Source organism: Manis pentadactyla, chromosome 7 (assembly GCF_030020395.1).
Source record: "Manis pentadactyla isolate mManPen7 chromosome 7, mManPen7.hap1, whole genome shotgun sequence".
In the NCBI taxonomy this organism is placed as follows: domain Eukaryota; kingdom Metazoa; phylum Chordata; class Mammalia; order Pholidota; family Manidae; genus Manis; species Manis pentadactyla.
Genome location: NC_080025.1, coordinates 81,764,742 through 81,786,384, shown reverse-complemented (window position 1 = coordinate 81,786,384; position 21,643 = coordinate 81,764,742). Strand labels below are relative to the sequence as shown.

At 39.7% G+C, this 21,643-nt stretch overlaps 1 protein-coding gene across 7 annotated transcripts in view; it reads left to right on the top strand.

The window, feature by feature from the left end:
• Positions 1–7,996: 7,996 nt before the first annotated feature.
• ICA1 (islet cell autoantigen 1) overlaps positions 7,997–21,643 on the top strand; it is a 128,197-nt gene continuing 114,550 nt past the window's right edge. For 6 of the 7 annotated variants that reach the window (XM_036894435.2, XM_036894436.2, XM_036894433.2 and 3 more), the window contains exon 1: positions 8,146–8,465. The gene's annotated coding sequence lies outside the window, so the exon portion shown is untranslated. The other variant, XM_036894434.2, reaches the window with a different exon arrangement.

Below are 21,643 nucleotides of genomic sequence, written 5' to 3'. Positions count from 1 at the left end.
TGAATTTAGGGAGACACAAACATTTACAGTCTATAGCATAAGTGCTTACATGACTTTGAGGATAAAATAAGAGTAGAGAAACTGTAATAAAGAATATCAAAGCATGTGAGTATTAAAAGATAGTAATATTGGATGTCAAAATTAGGTTGAAAAAAATGGTTTCAAATTAACCGACAGAATTTAGCAAAACAAAGTCAAGAGAAATAACTGGACACCGCACCCTCAGAAGATCTAGTTGTATACAAACCATTCATTATTCATTCAACAAACTTCCACTGAACACCTAAGATTGTTCATCTAAGGCACACTGGTAAATGTGATGGGGACACACAAGATGGAGATGACAGAGTCTTGCCCTCAAGACCTGATTGCCTATGCATATCTCTCGTGGAAAAATGCAAACTGCTAGAGCCAGGTCTGGGTTGTAAGCCCATATTTTCCTAATTGAGAAAGTTTTCATTTCAAATTATCTCAGCATGCATTTCATAACACTCTAATATGTATTTTGGAGATACAGGAAATGTAGTAGCAGTGGTGGTAATGACAAGAGGAGGGCCAGGAATGCTGGGGACACAACAAAATTGAAGGATTGAAGGAGTTGAAGGATGTCTACAGTGAAAGTTTGGCCTTGGCCGTTGGAGACAATGATCATTCTTGTGTGAAAGAGTCCTGGGAGAGGCAGACAAAAGTGGGGGGTGGTGAACAAGCAGAGAGAGCAAGCAGAAATAGGTGTTGAAAGGTAAGTGAGGCAAATGAGGACTGCTAAAGATTTTGAATTTTTTGATCAGGCAATTGATTTTGATGTAACCTTTGGACTTGAAACTGGGCAATCCTAATAGTTTAATTCACTCCACACTCATAATTTTAAAGCATGACTTATGTCTTCTATTACTTTATTGATTTTCCCCTCCATCCTACCACAACCTCCTCCACACACAGACACAATTCTTAGTATAAAGTATGGACAAAAACAAGTACTTAAAATATTGATATTGTGACAACCCAAATTGACTTAGTGTTGGTCTAAACGTACAATCCTAGGTGGAAAGATGTTTGCAGGTTCTCATAAGAAACAGCCAGAATGGAATGACAATCGAAATAGGACAGAAAAATGGACAGAGCAGCTGACAGACCCTAGAAAAGAAACTGTGGTTTCTCATAGTGAATCATAAACTTGTAATGAACTAGAATGTAATAACTAATTGAGTATATGAGGTAAACTGCTAGAAAGGAATTCAAAATAAGTTTGAGGCTTTTAAGCTTGTAAGGCTTTTAAGTAAAGTAAGAGAAAGAGTTCTGGGAGGAAAATATGATTCAGTCACATTAAGTAGGAAATAATAAATGCTTATTGAAAAAGTGATAAGCCATCCTAGTAGTGATGTTTTAAATCTGGGAGTAAAATAGAAAACTCTATTTCTCATTTCCCATTCAAATCTGGATAACCTCTGACCCCGCAAAGAGGTATAGTGAGTCCTAGGACCACTTCTCGCCTTTTGAACCCTGAATGACTTTCTCATAACCAGTTCAAGATCGCCACCAGAAATAAAGTCACTTGAAATATGAGGAAAAATAAGAAGCACTTGCGCCAGTGTAAGGGTACCTCCCATCAGGGAATGTCTAAGCTTTACCTAAGCAATTCACATCAGTCAGTGATGACAGCAAGGTGGGGAGGAAGCCGTGGACTTTTACCACTGGAAGGAATCTTAAAAGTTTGGTCTACAGATTAGAAGCATACAGTATTAAATCAGCAAGTAACTTTAGAATTCCTATAAACCAGTATTTCCAAATATTTTCAAATGTGAAGATTTTTTTTGTAGTGTCAAAATTTAAGTCTTTCTTGCTTTTATGAATTATAAAATACTATATGTGCACTATATAAAAAGAAAGTATTACCAAAGAGTTTAAATGAAAACCACCACCTCTAACCTCACCCAAAAATCACTCCCCAGAGGTGGCCTCTGTTAACATTTTAGTGAATATCATTAAAAGCCTATACTTATATAAAATATTTACTTAAATAGAATCATATTTCACAGGGTGGTGTGCAAGCTGTTATTTTCACTTGAAAAAGAAACATCTTAACCTCATTTTTTTAAATAGCTGTCAGTGTTCCAATATGTAAATGTACCATAAGTTAACTAATCTTCCTTTAGTGGGACAATTTACTGTTTTCAAAGTTTTAGTGTTATAACAGTGTTGAGATGCTCATCTTCCTATGTTCATTTTGGACACTCACCTAATTATTTCTGTGGGGAAACTAACCTTTTGTATGTTTTGCCAGATTGCCCTCCATAATGTGAAGTTTTTGTTTCTATTTTCTGTTTATGAGAGCATGACAGGTCATTTCTTGTATCATCAGCTGTGAGCATTGTTTTCCATGTTTGCCAGTATGATAGGGAAAAATGTTTTAAGTTGAAAATTTGTTACTGAAAAATGGTCTTTTTGTCATTTTTACTATTTCACTTTCTTCTTTTATGAATTGCTTATCCCTGGCCTTTGCCCACTATTCAGTTGGAATGTTCACAGGACCCTTCTTCAATATAAAAAAAAAACTCCTAGACTCCCCCTGCCCCCCAAAATACATATAATATATACTGATAAAGAAAATACGTAATGCAAGGTTACTACTAATTCATTAATGGAGGAGCTTCTACTTGTGATCAAAATTGAGTGCCTGGAACCAGATTTATGCTCCTACCTGAAATAACCAAAACAGACATGACACTCAAAATATTAGGTATCAAGAAAAAGTACTTATCCCTTCTTCCTTCCACCCAAGCCTGGGCCTGTGGCAACTGATTTTTTTTTTACTGTCTCTATAGTTTTGTCTTTTCCAGAATGTCATATAGTTGAAATCATACAGTGTGACCTTTTCTGACTGGCTTTTTTCATTTATCAATATGCTTCTAAGGTTCCCCCATGTCTTTTCACGCCTTGATAGCAAATTTTTAAACACTGAGTTATATTCCACGTGTGGATGTACGATAGTCTATTTATCTATTCAACTATTGAAGGACATCTTGGTTGCTCCCAATTTGGGGCAATTGCGAATAAAGCTACTATAAACATTCACATCCAGGTTTTTGTGTGGACATGTTTTCAACTCATATGAGTAAATACCTAGAAATACAATTGCAGGATCATATGACAAAGTATCTTTAGTTTTGTAAGAAACTATTAGACTGTCTTCCCTTAAAGTGGTTGAGTATTTTGCATTCTCACTAGCAATGAATGAGAATTCATTTTTCTCTAAATCCTCACCAGTATTTGGTGTTTTTCAGTGTTTTGGACTTTAGCCATTCTACTAGGTACACGTTGGTAACTTGTTTTATTTTGTAATTATTTAAGAACATGATGTTGGGCATCTTTTTATATGTTTGTATATCATCTTTGGTGAGAAGTCTGTTCAGAATTTTGCCCATTTATTCATTGGATTATTCATTTTCTTATTGAGTTTTAATATTTCTTTGTATATTTTGGGGAACAATCCTTTATCAGATATGTTTTTTGAGAATACTTTCTCCCAATCTGTGGCTTCTCATTTTCTTGACAGTTTTTTTTTGCAGAGCAGAAGTTTTTAATTTGAATGAAATCCAATTTACCCATTTTTCCTTTTATGGATTGTGCTTTTGGTATTATATCTAAGAAGTCATCATCAAAAGCAGGGTCATCCAAATATTCTCCTACATTATCTTCTAGAAGTTTTATAGTTTTATGTTTTACATTTACGTGTATGATCCACTTTGAGTTAGTTTTTGTGAAAGGTTCAAGTTCTGTGTCTATGGGCATTTTTTGGTTTGTGGATATTCAGTTGTTCCAGCACCATTTGTTGAAAAGTCTGTTTCTCCACTGAATTGCCTTTGTTTCTTTACTTCAAAAACAAAAGTGAAATAGACTTTCAGATGTACAAAGCTAAAAAAGGTCATCACAAACATACCTGTATCTCAAAACTTTCATTAACGATTTTGAATAATTTTGTTTTGTAACCACATCACATGTATTTTAAAAACTGCAGTATTTATTTGTCAAGCAAGTGTTTTGTCATCAGACATTACTTGTTAGAGAATTGGACCCCATGATCCTTTGTACTAACACCAAAGACTCTCACTGTCCTGTGACCCAGATTAAGAATCATTGTTTTAGACTATAAACTTTATGAGAAATGAAGATCTAATCCAACATCATGGGGCAGATGGATTAATTAGGATAAAGGTTGAACTATAATAATATTGAAAAATATAGTAGCTAAAAAAATATCAACTTCATTTCCTTATAAAACAATCCACACAGGAGGACCAGGGAGGTTCAACAGACCAGGTAGTTAGGGATCCAAGCTTCTTGCCATGCCCAACATGTTGCCCTAATCTGCATGTCCGAAGGTGATCCAACCAGTGGGAAAAGGAAAGGCAAAGGAGGGGGCATGTTTCCTTCAGGGGCGTGACCCAAAATTTACATTTGTGTTTTCCAGTCACATTCTATTGGCCAGAACATGGTCACATGGACACACCTTGCAGCAAGAGAAGCTGGAAAATACAGCCTTTAGCCAGGCAGCAATGAACTCAGATGAAGTTTACATTGCTATAGAATACAAGGGAGAATAAATATTTGAAATGATTAACAGACTCTGAAAAAGCAAGTTAGTGACAGGGTTAAAATTATAAGAGGAAAACTGCATCTGATCGAGAGTTAGGAAATACCAATTATAATCGTAATTCAGCCTCTTTCCCCTAATTGAATCAAATAGTTGGCCCATGCTTCATCTGAATTACCTTTACCAAATATGCCTGAGTTCATAGTGATTCTTTTAAGCTGTCCCTTTGCAGAGAGATGGACGTGGGGTGAAATACCAAAGACCTAGACAGTTCCATCCATTCGATCTGCCAGTTATTCCTGTTTTCTACAGGATAGTAACCCCTTTGAGAGGTCATCAGCTCTGTCTGCTGAGACCAGGTCACAGCTCTGAGCTCTGGACTGAGGTCTGCTCAAATCCCAGCACAGTTCCTAGTCAGAAGCAGGATCATACCAGATGGCACGTGACAGACAAAAATTCTCCACCTGCAGTGAATAAGATGTTCCATTTTAACGCTATCACCAGCATTTTTCTTGCAGAAGTTCCAATGGATGATATTGGGGGTGGGGGACAGGAGATGCTTTACCTAGAAATCTAAGCTGGTGTGACAATGAAAATCATTATCTTTCTCCTCAATGTGAAATAAACCTCCTCTCTTTATGTTAGCCTTAATTTTGAAGGGAAAGGAAGGTAATTTTAATTAACAAAAGTTAATGCTATCAATTAAACATTTGTTCTCTTTCACATATGCACACAAATTTGCTAAAAGATATAACTAGCTCTGTTGAGAGTGTAACAGAAGCTTTGTTTTGCTCAGCGGAGAGCACAAATGATCATGAGAATTAAGCCACAATTGGTCAAGACACTTAGTTCTTAAGTACATCTAATTTCTCTTTAAATATTTCATGATACAGGGAATGAATGACTTTTAAATTTTAAACCATTTTTTCAAAGTTTATTCTTACAGATTACCCAATTTTAATCTCCCAGCAACTCTGAAGGGAAAGCAGTTACTTTGTGAATGATCGGAGCTTTGGGGATATTTATATGTATTGTTCTTATTAAGCACATCGGTATAATAATACCTTGAATTTGTTTCAGCATCTTACTCTGGGACAGGTAGCATGAGGACATATAGTACTGACAAAGATGAACCAGAAAATAAAAGGATTTCAGAGCTGTAGAAAACAATAAATATCTGTCCAGATGAATGGTAAGCACATTTGCATTATGGTGCCCATTTACCAAGAGGAAGAATAGTCTCCATATGTCCATATGTACATTTTTATATATGTATTTATGTGTTGAGGCACCTCAGTTCTTAATTTCAGGTCCCATTATTCAACAGCCGTTCTATTCTTAGAAATTGTTTCGGATTCTCACTAGCACCTTGTGGGTGCTCTGCAAAATTGAAACAACCTGGTATCTGGAAACAAATGCAAATGTTCTAGATGGGGCAATTTTTTAAATGGGAAGGAAAAGCACTCATTGTGGCGATGAAGAATAAGCATGAGTTTATTATTTCCTTCCTCAAATATTATCTTAATGTTCGGACAACATTAATAATGATGAAAAGTCATTTACAGCTTTATCTTAAACTCTGTGGGAGCCCAAGGCATTTCAGAGTCATGTCGACCAGATAGTGTTGGTATGACATATCTGTTCACTTTTGCATATTGCCTTGGAAGTCAAATTTAGCCTCCATGATAGATTGTTAGATTCATGGCCCAGCTTTTCACCTTGGCCTTGAGAAACGTAAAAGGACACCTAATTAGTTACATAAATTAATCTTCCTGCTCACTTCCTCAGTGCTTGTTCCAATTACCTGCATTTTGAAGGGATACTGTAAACACACAAGCAACGTGCCATTTTACTGACTCTCTTGTAACAAATGTAAATATCTGCCACAAAGCCAGCTTTGATGAATAGGGTCTCTAATACATTTTCATGTAACTAGTAAATCACCACTGGCGGAAAGGAGAACGTAAGAGTCAGGAAATTGTGGGATCTATTTTCTCTCTCAATGCTTCAATCAACTAAGCGATACACTAAGCGATACTCAGCCAACATTCATTGAGCACCTACTGTGTTAGAAATTACACTTCCTTCTGTTAAAAAATAATGATCTCCTTTTCTTTTTAATTCCCAATAATAGATTTTACACATAGTTAATGGTTCTTGGGATCAAATATTTTAAAATAACTTCTTCTTTAGCAAAGATTTTCTCATTTTAAAGAGTTTTGCTTGTTCCTTTTTTCCTTCTTACAAACAACAAAATCATTTGGCTTGTATTAACAGGTTACTTTTAATGTTTCTTACAAAAGCTAAACATCTCAGAGCACTGTTTTCCTCAAAGTTTCTCATGATTCTCAGCTTTCCACAATTTACTATTTCATTATTTGTTTATTCATAAAGATTTATTAAGGACTTGATGTTTGTCCAGCTCATATTTTGGGTGACAGGCTCAAATCTATGGCAAACAGAATCCAAAAAGAATATATCTGAAGAATAATGTCAACTTTAAATGCTATATGAATTTCTGGAGCTTTGAATGAATTTCTTGCCATCTTATTAACTTTTTATTAAAATGTCAGTATCTCCTATACTTTCTCTCTTTCCATCTGGTCGGGCACTTTTCTATCTTGAGATTAAGCTAAATCTCTTGGTTCACACAACCCTGGATTCAAACCCCTGCTCAATATCCTATTAGCTGAATGCCTTTATAACACTGAGCAGCTTCTTCATCTGTCAAATGGGGATAATAACTTTCTCTAGAGTTTTGGGTTGTTGTAAAGATCAAATGTAAAGCATACAGCATATGCTTGGCACACAGCAACCAGCGCCTTTCTGTTGGCTGTGAATTTCAGATTTTTTTTACAACGTTACTTAATATCCACCTTTCATTCCACTCTGTTAAACTGTTTCAACAAGGAGTATTCAATGAACATATTTATAAATATATAACATAACCAGGGATCGAGTCATAGCATGTTTGGGATTGCATTTTAGCACAGATAATTTTAGGAACCACCTATTCCAACACTTTTTCTTCGTGTGAACACTGTAGGGTACTCCAAAAACAAGGGTTTGGTTCTTTTCTCATGACAAAGGGCAGGAGAAGATGAAACTACTACTAAAAAGATACATGAATATATGGGAATGTAAAAGATCTATACATATACACACATAGTTGTTTTTTCATACAGCCTTTTTCCTGTAACTCCAAACTTGATTTACAGGTACAGGCCTCTGTAATTTTTCTTGGCATTGAAGTCATGAGTATCCTGTCCCCTAAAGCCACAGAAATTTAACGTGGAAGCAAGCAGCGCGCACGACGCACAGCGCCAAGGGAACCCTGAGGCGTTCGCTGCGGTTCCCACCTGTCGGCTAGGTCGTTGTGACGCAAATGCTATGGACACGTGGAACACCTGCGGGAGAGCAGGGGCGGGGTCACCCTGGGCAGCAGATCCGAGAGGGGGTAAACCCCAGGAGATGGGGGTCTAAGAAAGACTGCAGAGAGTAGAGAGAGGGAGACCCACTGCCCCCATCCCAGACCCGCCCCAGCACAGGTGAAGCCACCGCCTCTCCCTTCTGCGGGTTCCGGGCTCCCGCTGGAAGCGGTCGCCCCGCGGGGCGTCTCCCGAGGACAGAGGAAGGGAGGCGGCGGGCGCTCCCGGAGACGAGGGCGCCCGCTCCCCCCAGCCGCTGCGCTGCGCCGCGGCGCGCAGGGGCTCTGCCGGCTGCTATTCCGGCTGGCGACGGCCGCCGCAGGAAGGGCCGCTTCCTGCCTCCCCCGCCCCCTTCCCTCGCCTTCTGCTGACGCTGACGTCGGATGAAGGAGCTGGAGGGACGCTCCGACCGCGGCCGGGAGGCTCCTGGGGGCCGGGGCTCCGAGGTACCTGCCCTCCGGGACCGGGGCGGGGGCGCGCTGGGCGGGCTGCAGGCTGCAGCGGGAGACGCCCGCCGGCTGCGGGACGGTCGGGGGCGCCAGCCCGGAGCTGCCATCTCTGCTCTCGGCGGGCGGCGGGGCCAGGCGGCTCGCCTCCTCCTGCCCCCGGTGTCGGAGCGGGAGCCACAGCAGCCCCTTCCCCTTCCCCGCCTCCTCGCTCGGGCCTGGGAAGGTCTGGATGATGCGCGCGCCATGAGCGTGCGTCAGCCGCGGGGAGCGGGAGGGAAACGGCGCGCTCCCCGGCCCCAGCTCAGCCCCAGCGCCGGCTGCACCCCCACCCACCCACTCAGTGCCTTCCCGGCGGCGCCGGCCCCGGGTCTTCCAGGTCTCTTCGGGGCTGGGACTTGAGTCCACGGCTGACTTGTTGACAAGTTCACCTGCCCTGGCCCTTGGGACTTGCTTTTTCTCTTCGCCCTATTGCCCATCTTAGGCGGAGGTGGCGGGGACCAGATGGGTACCTCTTTATGGCCATTAGTGCCAGTAGGCCTGCGCTCGGTCTCTCAGGGGCGAGGTGCCCACCAGCCTCCGACCTGACTGAAGCAGGCGTTCCGAAGCAGGCCAGGTCTTTGCAAATCGTAGTGCGCCGGTTTCGTTTGGGTGCTGCTGACTCCGCCTTTCCTGCTCCTGGGCTATTGCAGCTCCTGTTTCCTCTAGAAACGAACATATCCTGTTATGTCCGCCTTTGCCTAGGGCTGCTCCCCCGTTAACCTTTACCATTGTCTTTTTATTCGGAGTGCCCCCGAGTCCCCTCATCTCTTTGTGGGCCTTAAAAGTACTGTGCCCTTTCTCTGGCGTAAGGCATTAATGCCTGGTTAGAGAGAAGTCCAGTTTAGAAAGAGAATCACGTTCTCTTCTGTTAAGGTAGCATAAAAAATCAGCACTAAAAAGTGTGATTGGTGACAGCACTGAGATCAGGTAACTTTATACAAAATTATCAAGGCCTGGAAAATAATTCTGGTTTGAGAATATTGAATGTAAAAAGAAAGCTACATTAGGCATTGGCCTTTAAGGTCCTATAAATTATGACTCATTGCAAACATGTTCGTGTCCAAACATTTCAGTAGAGTTGCTCCAGAAAAATCTCAGATTGGTTTCTGTGGACCTTTAGTTTAGATTTTCTGAGATCTGAACTGTTCTTGGGGGTTGAGGAGTGAAATAGGAAATGCCTATTAGTTTGAATTCAATACTCCAGACACAGTTTCTTACCTTCTATGTAAAGCACACATACACATTCTAAAAGTACTTTTAAGTGGGTTTTCAAATCATTTTCTTTTTATGTTTCAGTCTTTACTTTTGAAACATCGTTTGTGGAGAATACAATAGAGGCAAACCCAGATCGTAATCCTTAATAGTTCAGATATCACTGTTTGCATTTAGACTGCCATATGTATATTTAATTGCAGGAGATGTAGCTTTCTAACTGTACTTTTTTGTATTACATAGGTAAATAATTGTACTGTGATTAAAGACAAATCTTTAGAAAATGACAATTAAGCTATACTGAGTACTTATAATGATAGCAGAGACCTGAGGTTAAAAAAACTGGCCATTGCTACTCCACCCATTGGTAATGGCTCGGCAGATTATTTTTTAGCTGTCTTTCCTCCATTTGGTACACTTGAGTATCTGTCTAACTGCTTTCTATGAGATTCTTTGTTGCTGTGCATTTTTCCCTATGTCAGCCTTACGAAAAATATAGAAAATTTTGTTACTAAAAAATAAGAAATCCTTCAAAATTGCTTCATTTTCAATGTATTTGTCTAAACAGTACATTTTTTCAAGTGCAGAAAGTTTTATCAGAGGCAGGGAGGTGTGGCAACTGTGAAATTAGATGGTAGGGTAAACTTGTATTGGTGTAAACTTTAAGGTTACAGCAAACTCATACAGAGAAGGAAGGGAAATTGATAGGCCACAAAGATCAGGAAATATTTTTCCTCTTTATTGGCTTAGCCCCACAGCTATAAGCCTGAGGGGAGGTGGCCATAGTGAGGACCAGTGCACTGGTCACAGTGTCCATTTTATTCTACCTGCATTATCAGATTTTTGGGAATTGTGGACAGAGATGCTATATGCATGTTTTTGTCCATAAGGCAAATTAGATCACTAATTAGCCTTATCCCTAGTGTCATCCCCATCCAAAATCTGCCTCAGCAGAGCCTTAAACTCAAAGACTGGTATAGGAGAAAGTTTTTTTACCCCATTTTTTTCTCCCTAAGCTGTCCTATTTTGGACCACAATCATGTCTAGCACTATGGAGGATGTGCAGAGGGATATGCAGGCTTTGGATCGCAATGGAGCAGGTCTGGAATCCCAGCTGCAACATCTGACTAGCCATGTGACCTTGAGCAAGTTACTTATGCTGTGTCCTCATTTCCTTATCTTCAGAGCAAGAATATCCAACTTGTGGGGTGGTGGTGGGAGTAGAGATAAAATATTTTGTACAGTAAACAAAACTCAAGTAGTAGCCACAAATTACTTTGTCACATGTTAAACATATGTGTGTCTGTATCAAAAACGGATGCTGCTGTCTTTCCTCTGTGATGGGGAATGTGTTCCAATTTGGTTTTGAGTAGTTGAAGTGATTCTGTACCAGCTAAGTAAGAGCTGGGCTTTCTGGAATACTCCGCAAAGTTGGGGAATGCAATCTGTGGTCCAGGAACAGAGCAAAGCTAATTTGTTCCAGTGGGGATAGATCCTTCAAACCCCTGCCACTTGAATGCGATCCATAGACCAGCAACATTGGCTTCCTCTGGGAGCTTGTTAGACATGCAGTATCTTGACACCTCCCACCCCACCTTGGCCCACAAATTTGAATCTGCATTTTAACAAGATCCCTAAGTGATTTGTGTGTATACTGAATTCTGAAAAGCATTGTTCTAACCTGGTATTTATCATACTTTGTGTCAAATAAAATCATATGGGGGCTTGTTAAATGTGGTTTCCCAGCCTGGCTTCTCCCATCAGCTGCTAACACCTCACGTGGCTAACACCCAGGGTCCTTCCACTACTCTGAGAAAAAGCACCACTCTCTGCAGCATAGTGCTCTAAGATGGGCCTCTCTTCTCTTCCTTAACAAAACACTTTGACAAACATGATCTTTGATATTCAATCCCCTTAGCTGTAAGTAGGATTAGCCCCAGATAGTACATGTGGTAGAACTGCTCTGGACCTCTGTAAATCCTATTTGTCCATGTTTTCACTACTCCAGCATCCAAATTACTGGACTTGTGTGTGTATGTATATAATTAATTTTAATACTAATGAATGTCTCTACTTCAAGGATGACTATACATACTAGCGCATTTTACACATGCTTTTAAAACAAAGCTTTCCTGCTGTGTGATTTGAGGCCAGTTACTTAGGAACTGGCTTTGGGCTTCATCCATAAAGTGAGGATTGTGTCTACTTGGCAGTGTTGTCAGGATAAGCATACTGTGCACAAAGCATACATCTCAGTACCACACACGCGGTAGTTCCTCAACTAATGCTGTTTACTTATTCAAATATAAACCTAGTGAGGGAGAAGTTCATGAAAAGCTGAGAAGATGGCATTGCTCATAATGTGAAGTCTCTCCTGCTGAGTCACATGACCTCATTCACCAGGTCTTTGACCAAATCAGACGAGTAGGGTCACCACTCAGTATTCAGCAAGCATTTGTTGTGGATATGATGTGCCATGTGCTGTGTTAGTACAGGGAATCCCAAGACAAGATCCAGACCCTACCCTGTTCCAGAGGTGCCTACAGCCTGGTAAGGAAGATAGAGGAATCAGGTGACAATTACATTTCAGCCCATGCAGGGATGAGATGAAACCCAGGGCAGAGGTACCCCAATCAGTAGGAGGAGAGAGCAGATAAAACCTGAGAAGAGTCCTAGAAGTGGCCCTTGAGTTGAGCTGTAAAGGACTGAAGGAGTCTGGCAGGTGAGCAAGGTTTGGGAGTGGAGAGAGTGCCCACTGTGGCACCCAGGTGTACAAAGGGAGGGAACACAGGTGGGAGAAGCCCAGGAGACAGTGCTGGCAGGTAGCCCTCTGTCTGGAGCACAGTGTGCATGTGTGTGCCTTGTCGGCAGAGGGAACTTGGGGAAATTTGATTATCTGTGAGCTGAGGAGATTAAATGAATTAATCAGGGTCACGCAGGGCTGGTTTCAGTTATGTGCATGATGGGTAATCATGGAGGTGGTAGAGTTATTAGTAAAAAATAGAGACTGACAGTAAAAAGTCATTAGAATTAGGGAAAATTGAAGAGCTCTGTTTTAGAATATATTTAACAAAATGTATATAATTAGAAGAGGATGACTAAAAAAGACAACTGAATGCAGTGTAGTACCGTGGGGTGCGAACCACAAGGTTTATGTGTTCAGTGATGGACCACTGAATATATATATAGATAATGATAATTGTTAACCCTGAGAGTCTAGGTTTGAGAGTAGAAGTTCCTCTCATTCTAGGTGGTAAGAGTATTTGTACAAGGATTGACTATAAAGTATTGCAGCTATTTTCAAAGAGCACACATTAAAATCCATTCCATTACTTACAATTATCACGATCTCTCACAGCCACTTCTCTGTTCCCAGAATAGAGCATGGATGCCAGTGTCTGAAATGTAATGGTACTTAGGGGAAATCCAGCCTTCTCTTCATGTTCCTGGGCTAGTGCATCCTAAGCCAGAGACCAAAGAGATAATTGTGGTAAATGTTCCTCCTCCCCTTATTGGTAGGAACCATGGTAGCCACTAGGAGTCCATCAGAAGGGTTTTATTGTACACAAGCACTTGGTGGTCATGGATTTGGGACTAACACAGCGCCTGAGCCTGTAATTAGGAAAGATTGTTTTTATAGAAATGGAGCCCACTATCCAACTTCTTATATCCAGGAGTAGAGTGAAATGGTTGAGAACAGGAGCTCAGGAGTCTAAAGCAGGCCTGAATTTACTAGTTGTTGACTTTGGGCAAATGCCTTCACCTTTCTAAGCTTTTTTTCTCACTTGCGAAGTGGGGTGGTATCCCCTTGATGTTGGTAGTATGGGGGATGAAAGAGTGGTGTTAAGTGCTCCACATATGTAAAATGATTGGTAAATGGTAGACAAAATGATTGTACTCTGTTCAGCACATATTTGCTAAGGGTCTCCTGTGTTTGAGGTATTGTGGTTGGTGTAAGCAGGCAAAGATGAACCAATTAGTATCTTTGTCCTCAAGGGACTTGCAGACCAGTGGAGGAGATCCGGATGTAATTAGCTTATTGCAGGAGAGAATGGGAGTGAAGGGTACCATTGGTGTGGGGGAGGGCAGGCGTGGGAGGTCCCTGGGGGCAGAGGTTGAGTGTTGGAGTGTGGAAGGCTTCGCTGAGGAGGTGATATTTGAGGAGAGTCTGGAAATAAGCTGTAAGATGGCTAGTTGGACAAAGGGGAGGGCATCTCAAGTGAAGGAGACTTCCCAAAGCCTTGAGGCGGCACAGTGTGTTCAGGAAAGCTCTAGCACTCGGACGTGATCAGAGGGAGTGGTTCTATGTGAGGTATAGTAAAATCTTTTGGGAAGAGAGACAGGATGTAAAGGGACTTCAGTATTTTGCCAAGAAGTTTGGGATTTCTCTGGTGGCAAGAGAATAAAATTAAAACATTTGAGTAGGTAGTAGTATGATTAGATTCACATATTACACTAATAGTTCAGATAATGATGTAAAAGGGTTGGGTGGACAGATACAGGGATAGGTTGCCTTTGAAGGTCTGGACTAAGTCCTGGCTGTGAATATAGAAAGGATAATGATAGCTGTTTAAACAGTAGGTTGGAAAGAACTTGGGAGACTGACTACAAGAGATGAGAGAGATGAAGTTTCCAGCTTAGGCCACTGAGTGAATTTTGTGCTGATAATGAACACAGGGACCACAGGAAAAAGAATGATTTGGAGGTGGAGATGGAGGGAGAGAAATTTAGTTTTTAGATGTACTGGATTTGAAGAGTTTATGGGACATCCAGGTGAAGGTTACAGTAGGGAGATGGAAATTTAAATGCCCCTCCAGAGCACCAGATCCACATTTCCACCTCCCTACTGTAATCTTGGGAGAGATGTTTAATTTTGAAAGTCATTGGCCTACAGCTGTTGGTGGAAGCCACCAGAGTGGATGAAATCACCTAGAGAGAGCAAGTAATGTGCAATAAAAAGACAACTGAGGTTGGAACCTTATAGATCACTGTATTTGAGATGTGGGCACAGAGGAAGAGAAGCTAACAAAGAAAATTGAAAAGGTATAAAAGTGTAGAGAGTGTTTCCTGAGAAGTCAAGGAAGGGGAACTTAGTCAAAGGTCAAGTGAGTTGAGGACTTGAATTAAGCTCAAAGGGAAAAACTTTCTCTGGTGTGGTGGAGAAAGGAACCAGGCTGTGCGGGCTTAGAAGAACTCTGTGGAGAAGAAAGAGGATGGTAACTGGAGGATGAAAGGGACTGAGGGCACGGATAGGTTGACTAACTTGAAAATGAAGGGATAATAGATGGACTAAGGTGGGAAAAGTCAAGGGGGTGAAACCCATCCCTTCAGAAGGGAAAAAAAGGGAACCGCAGTGGTTGTAGACTTGGTGCTGGATAATTCCAAGGAAGTGAGCAGTGGTGCACGAGGAGTGGAAGCTGTGAGAGAAGGTGCCCAGCACATGCCAAGGGCCGTGAGCCCCACTGTGCATGAGGCAGAAGACTGGCCATGATCACCCTGGGGAGGTTTCTTGCACCTGCTGCTCCCTGAAGGCCAGCAGTTCAGTGTCCTTTTATCTGATGCTCTTTCCTCAGTGTGGCCACAGGTGGCATGGGCATCATTATGAAGTAGGTAAACTTGGCATTGGTTCCAAACCACACCCCCTTTCTGCTTCCTGCTTCTCTTCTCTGTACTTCTGACTTGGAGCTCTGGGCCTTTGGGCTGCTTCCTGCTTATTCATTCTACTGCCCTGCCAGCTCTCTGCCCAATGGCCCGGTCTTTCCTGGTCCCCATCAAAGTAGCCAGCCTTGTGCCTTAGTCACTCTGGGCATTGCTGCTATTGAATCCCCTAAGCTTCTTTTCCTCTTCTAAGAAAGAAGAGAGAACCTGGAAAAGTGATCTTTTACTAGTTCTCAAATAACACCAGCTAGATGACCCAGCAGAGGCAAGGTGGCTCTGTCTGCTGGGGAACATGAAAACACAGACCTTTCTGTGGCTTCTTTCCTGCCAACTTTTCTTTAAAGACCCTCTTGCTTCTTTCTCCCCTGCCTGGGTGATTTGACAGCCACAATTTTACCAAGAAAAGTCCTTAAATATGTGCCATTTCCAGAGAAACACGCTGTCGTGGTTTATTTACGGGACCTGGGCAGAGCATAGATATCTGATAAACCATATGTTGGCATCTGTGTATTTTGATAATTTAAGACTAATGAAAAAGGAATACTCTGTGCCTTGGAAAATTTTCTTCAGTGCTGGGCCTCAGTTCCCTTCTCTGTGAAAAGAGGAGATTGATCTAAATGATCTATAAATTCTCTCTTAGCTTTGAATGATCTTCTGGAGACTAAAAAATTACTTGAGCATCTCTTTAAGATGCCTTAAATTAGGAATGTAACGTTAAAGAAAGAGAACCTTGTAAACATTAGTGTCTCCTGAATTATTCTGATTGCTGACCTTATGCTTATGTGTAATTTCATAGCTGTGGTTGCTATATTCACACTTTTTCTTCTGTCATATCTGCAATATTGTTAAGCATTCATGTTTCTATATATTTGTATATGAATTATATATAATGTATTACACTATCAATATGTAGATACATTTTATATTTGTAGGTTATATCCACTTCTCATTGCCACGAATCTGATTTGAAACAAATAGTACATTTTACATAAAGAATTGGACCTTTTTTAAAGCAACCTATTAGGAAATTTTTGAGTGCAGCCATTATGTGCCTTAGGTTGTTTAAAAAGGTCATTGTGTATATACATAGATTTTATTTTTGTAATGACATTTCTGACAAAATAATTATCAGAGATTCTGGGGAGAAAGAACAGTGTAAGGGTATTTGTATCTGTATAGAATATTGGTGACCTGAATTACAAAATTAATTTCTAGCTGGTTTAATGCCTCAGACCAAGGCTGTCCAACAAAAATACAATGGCAGCAAATATGTGATTTAAAATGTTCTCGTAGGCACATTTAGAGAAACTAAAATGGGTGAAATTAGATAATATATTTTATTTAACCCAATATATCCAAAATATTATATAACATAAAATATAAAAATATGCATATAATAAATAAATGATTATAAAGTAGAATATGTAAATATGTATATGTAATATAATATATAATATACTGGTGTCATTACATAAAATTTAAATATAACAATTTCAAGTACATGTAATTTTTACAAACATGAAATATAAATAAATGTAAAATTGGATTTATTAATGAAATATTTTTCCTTTTGGGGGTGGTTATTAAGTCTTCAAAATCCTGTGTATATTTTAGATTTAAAGCATATCTGATTTCAAACTGGCCATATTTCAAGTGCTCAGTATCTGGCCAGTGGCTACTGTGTAGGACAACACAATTTTAGATGATAAAGTTAATTTATCTCAGATTATTCTTTCATAAAAAAATTTTTAAGTTGGTGTTATTCCTTAAAATAATGTTTGTAAGAGCCTTTCAGATTTATGAAATGCAATTTTGAATTATAATGTAAAGAAAACATTTATTCCTATCATTTAATAATGTTCTGTGCTGGCCTTTGAGGGCTATAGTATTTCTTTGAAGCAGCTGATTGAGACCTTTGTCTGAGTTAGGGTGTTCCTTCATTCTTTACCTTTTGAGGTTAAGCTTTTAGAGAAAAGCCACCATAAATCCCAGAGATTAAAATCTGTATACTACATTTGTATTGACATTTGAAAGTTACATACGCCAACCTAAATAAAATCTAAGATGAATATAATTTGTATAGCAAAAGCTTTTAAATCAATCTTTTCTTTAGGAAAAACAACCTACCTGTCCTTTTTCTGTTTTCAGTCTTCCAACTCATTTTGTATGATTTGTTCTTGCAGATTTCTTTGAGGTTTATTTCACATGCCAGCCTCTTTGTTATTCCTGCCATGGTTTTGGTGGCAGCTCAGCACTCACCAGCAAGCCTCCTTTGCAAGGAGGGCTTCACATGAGAGAGAGAAGAGCAAGACCTAGACCATACCCCTTCTGAGCAGTTTGTTTTGTGGTTTGTTTTCAGATTGTTTTGTGAGGGCATAATATTTTTAACTCCTATTAATGTTGGGGATGAAAGCCTTTTAAAGAATATATTATCTTTTTATTTTAGTTTCTTAGAATATGAGATATTCTGTTTGGTATTTGCCTTTGAGAACACACAACATCTCTCGGAATAGAGGAAAAGACTCAGGAGAGCACCAGGTTACTAACTGGTGGTACGTGTTTCAATCCTGGCATTCCTCCTTGCGAACTTGATCTTTAACCTGATCTTGGATGAGACTCCTCCATTTTTAGAACCCCAATTTCCTCATCTTTAAAAAGGAAGATGTGTTCATTATTTCTAAGCTTTCTCTTAGATAAAACTGTCTCTAAAAAAGTAATTAAAATCAGCTCTGTAGTTTTTGTGACAGAGCATCTTAGATGTCAGCTAACCTAGTCTGTTACAGGTGAGCAAAATGGGACTAGACAGGGGAGGTGACTTGGACGAGCCCCAAGTTTGTAGCATGGCCAAGGGTTTACTGGCTTTTATTTCATATTGAGCAGCATATTGAGAGTCAAGTTATGTTGACATTAGAGATATTTTAAAATGTGATTTTAATAGGTTTAAGGAGGCTTTAATTAATGACCATATGTAATACCTGAGCTGTTTTGAAATGTGAATTAGATGAACCTTTAAAAATATTCTAAAACCTCAGTTCATTACCAGAAAATGCAAATTTTAAGTGACTTGCATGTGTAAGGTTTAAGTAAAAACTCATCCATCTTTTTTAGCTGTCTTGAATAACGTTGGAATTCTATTTTCCTTCTGTAAGAGTTGCTGACTCACAGAATTAAAGCATGACTCACAAAATTAAAGCACGATCGTGTTTCACTTTTACTTACACAAAACTCAACTAGAAAGAGAATCCATTTACAGTTATATGGAATGCTCAGGTAATCATAACCTTATCAAAATCTGACAGGAAAGGCTGTGTGCTAGCTGACATGTAGCAAAAAAAACACCAATAAAAGCTGGTGAAAATCACATTAACTTATGTTTAGCTTTTGAAGGGATGGACGACTAATTCACCTTCCTACCTCCTTAATACCCCCTCTTTCTTAACTGTATGTGAATGAATGTGATGTGATGAACCAAGATTTTTAAAATGACACAAAATATAGTTAGCTATGCTTGGAGGAATTTTGACTTTTTTCCAGTGTCTGCTGACAATATTTTATATTTATACTTACAACACACTTCCTGCCCTTCATAGGAAATTATAAAAATCATTATTGACATGAGAGAAAGTGACCAGAGGTAAACCTCTGGAAGAAAGATGAATACCAGGAACAAAAGAAATATACAAACATTAAGTAGTGTTGTACCTTGGTACCTGGAACCTCTGACAAATTTGTATTTCCTCTGTTCATTAGGCAAGGCCGTCGGGAGCCTGCACGGAAACCCTGGCTCTGATGCTCATTGGCTTTGTTCTCTCTCTGTTCTCTCCACCTCTCTGGATCCCAGAGCCACATTTTAAAAGGAAGGGGGGCTTCATTTGATTGTTTCTCAACCCCCTCTAGGCTCTTAATTATATGACTTACATTAGTTCTGAGATTGCACCAGAGAAATAAACCCCAGAACAAAACAAAATACAGAAAACTGCTGATATTTCTAAATGAAGTTACTTTCTGAAATAACGGGAAGAGGGAACTAGCAGACAGTTATATAACTTATCGTGCAATTGGAAGCTAAACCCAAGAAACATGCCACAGGCTTCCAACATTTGTTACAGATGTGAAAGACGAGGTATCTGGCAGAGATGGAACATAGAAGGTGCTCACTAAATGTGAGTTAGACAGCATTGAGTGTCTACCCTCCAGTGGATACAGAATTTATCTAAATACTGCAAGTGACAATAGGTGGACTCAGAGATTGGCCTGTAAATCTCGGCTTTCACATCTCATCTTCCTTTAAATTATAAGAATGCACACGCCATGTAGTTCCACTGTGGAAGAATTTGCTCATTGCTTTCCCTCTGCCTGTTTTCTAAGACTCTGTTCTGTTCTCTTGAAAAGTGTGTTTCTTATGGAGGAGAGAAGGCCAGTTTCCCAAAGAATGCTAAATGACGATGTGCACAACAGAACTGAAGAACTCTAAGATAGTGACAATTTTTGGCTAGAAAATAGAAATTTTGAATAAGGTAGAGAGGAAAATGACAGATTTGCAGTGGCTCAGATCTGCAATTCAAGAGAATCTACCACATGCTCAGTACAGATACAGGAAAAAAGGGTTTCTGGACTCAGTTTTACCTAGTAGTACTCCAACTAATAGAAAAAATACTGATGGAAGAGAAAAATTAACTGCTAAAGTTGTAAAGATAATTAATTTGAGACATGAACCTACAGAAGAAACAACACACAGGAAATGTGATTTGGGAAGAAGCTTACTGCAGTATTGTGGGCTGAGAGTACTGATATGGTGAAATGTAACTCTTAATTTTACCTTTACTCTGAGTAAGGGTAGGCTCAAGAATTTTAGATTCTTTACATAATTCAAATCTATTCTGAGGTTCCATCAGCTAACTCTGTAATCTCATAGAAAAGGTTCCTGGGCCACAGCAAATGTTCATTGCAACTCAAGCCCCCCTATATGGAATGAAAATACTTTCCCATGTCATATTTCCAAGGAGGAAATTTTGGCAATGCATCAGACTTTGCTTAAACCAGGCTTGCTTTAGCATTCTGTGAACCTTGGGGTATTTGGAAAAAACTTTTGCTTATGTATTGTCGACCCAGTATGGCTTTTCAGTGGCTATAGGAAATAAAAACAAGTGGGACGGTTGTAATCCATCCACATGGGGTGGATACAATTAAAGACTCAACACAGCAAGCATGTAAAAGAAGCATAGAGGAAAAAATTAGCATAATTGTTGCTCAGAACCCTAATGTAAAATCTGAATAAAGTATCCATCCTCCCTGTTCTTCCAATTTTCCCCATAGCTAAAGTTTTACTGCCTGGCCTTGGAGCATGAGGGGAACGTTTGCAGCCCCACCAAGGTGCAGCCTGGGAGAGTCTAAGAGGATTAGGTCAGTAGTCTTAGGGTCACCTAGGAAGGTAATGATCCTTGCAGCCATTCCACCTGTCAACAGGGAGACATCTTTCCCCTTTATTACTTTTCTTAGACTCGGAGTAAGACTCCTCACTAACTCGTCCACCCACCCTCAGGGTTATTACATCTAAATTGGGAAGTTGTTTTCATTGATTTATTAGCTATTGCATTCTTACTACTTTGAGCAGGTCTTAATTATTGGCTTATCTGCTTTGTCTTCTATGGGGAGTATAGTGAAACACAAAACATTCGTATGGTCAAGACATGCTGAATTTAATAATATTGGTGCTTTTGTTTTTCTTGTCATGGAACTCACAGTCCATAAACATCTTCAAACTGCTCTTCTTTGCTTATCTCCCAAGGGGACGTGGTCACAAGCCTTAATTTAGAAAAGTCTCTGTGCCATTACAAAGTTTGAGACATGATACCATTCATTTTGAGTTTCTTTCATAGTGCCTTGTGGCAGAGGTAAAGAAATAGCTTCTTTTTGCAGAACTGTGAATTAAAGTATTAGCTAATCATAGATGTTATTGTATTTTACAGGGGAAATGATATTTTTACAACAGAATTTACAAATTTGGGTATTCATGAATATCTCTTTCTATGTTCCTGCAAATATTAAGAGTCTCCTGGATCTGGAAACTATGTTTATATACCTTTCTTTCCTGCTTAACTGGTTTTCTTCAATACTGTAGCCACCCACATGTGGCCATTGAGCTCTTAATATGCCTAATCCCAATTGAGATGTACTGTAAGTATGAAATTCTCTCCAGATTTCGGACTTGGTACAAAAACAGCAATGTAAAATATATTAGTAATATTTTTATTGATTACAAGTTG